This window comes from Schistocerca americana, chromosome 7 (assembly GCF_021461395.2).
Source record: "Schistocerca americana isolate TAMUIC-IGC-003095 chromosome 7, iqSchAmer2.1, whole genome shotgun sequence".
Lineage (NCBI taxonomy): Eukaryota > Metazoa > Arthropoda > Insecta > Orthoptera > Acrididae > Schistocerca > Schistocerca americana.
In genome coordinates this window covers 101,288,821-101,291,051 of record NC_060125.1, presented here as the reverse complement: position 1 = coordinate 101,291,051, position 2,231 = coordinate 101,288,821, and the positions used below count along the sequence as shown (strand labels likewise).

At 47.9% G+C, this 2,231-nt stretch overlaps 1 non-coding gene across 1 annotated transcript; it reads left to right on the top strand.

The window, feature by feature from the left end:
- The first annotated feature begins 1,670 nt into the window (after positions 1–1,670).
- On the top strand, positions 1,671–1,759 carry Trnas-aga. Its single transcript is given in 2 exon segments — positions 1,671–1,709; positions 1,724–1,759. It is a non-coding gene; the product is annotated as a tRNA-Ser (tRNA).
- The last annotated feature ends 472 nt before the right edge of the window (positions 1,760–2,231 follow it).

The window sequence follows — 2,231 nt, the reverse complement described above, 5'->3', positions numbered from 1 at the left end:
GATCAATTTCACCCCCAAAATCAAGCTCCCTGATCGTCAACTCAAATTGACGGCAGATAATTGACCTGGAGAAACTCAATAATTTACCTGTACCTTGAAACAAATAGACGCCTACCGTGGAACAAACAACTCATCACTGCAACAAACAAAGGCTGTGCACTTTTCTGTAGGCTGTGTCCACTCCTGGAAGATGACAGATTAACCGCTCAGTGCAAACTCCTGCTCTGGCACCAGCTCATACTTCCGGTCATATTGTATGGCTCGGAAGTGTGGTCTATGGCGTCAGACACAGTTCTAGCACGGCTGTAACGTCTCCGAGACAAAGTTTTCCGTGTCATCTCAGGCGCTCGCGGATATGTCCCCAACACACACATAAGAGATATTTTAGGCCAACCCACCATTTACACACTTACTCAGGACAAATCCACAAAATTTTGCGAAACAAGGCAAACGTCGCCCCACATTCTCAATCAGAATTTAGGACACGAACCACCAGAAGCTCCTTACAAATGCCCAAAATTAATCCCTGCAAGCTACTTAAGGGACCAATAACGCACACAAAACACCAAACACAACTTTACACACTGAAAACACACACACAATCCCTCATCTTCTGAAGTCAGACAGGCACTGCCCAGTGGTGTTTTACACACAACCATAGCCGTCTTCGACCACTACGACATCCGGACACAGTAGTCATCACAACTGCACGGACTATCGTAACACGCCACCCGTCACACTCAGACAGTCAACTTATCCACACACTACTGATGTAGTTGTGTGTGTGAAATCTTATGGGACTTAACTGCTAAGGTCATCAGTCCCTAAGCTTACACACTACTTAACCTAAATTATCCTCAGGACAAATACACACATTCATGCCCAAGGGAGGACAGCCACACAGCCCGTGACTCCAGCGCCCTAGGCCGCTCGGCTAATCCCGCGCGGCCTACTGATGTAATACCTCGTGCCCATTATCCTCATTAATCGCGGCATTTCGCGACTCCCATAAGAGTTAGAGCTTAGTATGCATCTGCAGTGGAGGGATCCTTGGCCATCCTCAACTTAGTTATATGTAAAACTTCCTGGCAGATTAAAACTGTGTGCTGGACCGAGACTCGAGTTCGAGTCTCGGTCCGGCACACAGTTTTAATCTGCCAGGAAGTTTCACATCAGCACACACTCCGCTGCAGAGGAAAATGTCATTCTGGAAAGATCCCCCCAGGCTGTGGCTAAGCCATGTCTCCGCAATATCCTTTCTTTCAGGAGTGCTAGTTCTGCAAGGTTTGCAGGAGAGCTTCTGTAAAGTTTGAAAGGTAGGAGACGAGGTACTGGCAGAAGTAAAGCTGCGAGGACGGGGCGTGAGTCGTGCTTGGGTAGCTCAGTTGGTAGAGCAGTTGCCCGCGAAAGGCAAAGGTCCCGAGTTCGGGTCTCGGTCCGGCACACAGTTTTAATCTGCCAGGAAGTTTCATATCAGTGCACACTCCGCTGCAGAGTGAAAATCTCATTCTGGAAACATCCCCCAGGCTGTGGCTAAGCCATATCTCCGCAGTATCCTTTCTTTCAGGAGTGCTAGTACTGCAAGGTTCGCAGGAGAGCTTCTGTAAAGTTTGGAAGGTAGGAGACGAGGCACTGGCAGAAGTAAAGCTGTGAGGACGGGGCGTGAGTCGTGCTTGGGTAGCTCAGTTGGTAGAGCACTTGCCCTAGAGCACTTGCCCGCGAAAGGCAAAGGTCCCGAGTTCGAGTCTCGGTCCGGCACACAGTTTTAATCTGCCAGGAAGTTTCATATCAGCGCACACTCCGCTGCAGAGTGAAAATCCCATTCTAGTTATATGTATGTTGTGTCTGTTCTTTCGGACATTACATGTACCAGTACACTAACGAAAAATAATCGCAGGACCATCAGGGACCTGTGCGTCATAAACGAAAGTTGGTAGGCGTATTTCTGAAAGAAGATGTCAGTTCAAATTTAGATGCAGTCGCATAAGAGTGGGGTAGTGCCACTATGAGGATGCAAGTCGGGTTTGCTTTAAATACGCACTGTAACGGTCATAAGCGTTAGTTATCCTTTAGACTAAACATCGTGTGCTGTTCAAGAATTCCTTGAAGGCGGCAGAAACTCCATTTTCAACAAGTAACCGAGTTTGAACGACGTCGTGTAATAGGGCGACATGAAGTTGGTTGTTTCTTGCAGAAAGACTTGGCAGGATTGTAGCTACTGAACACGAATG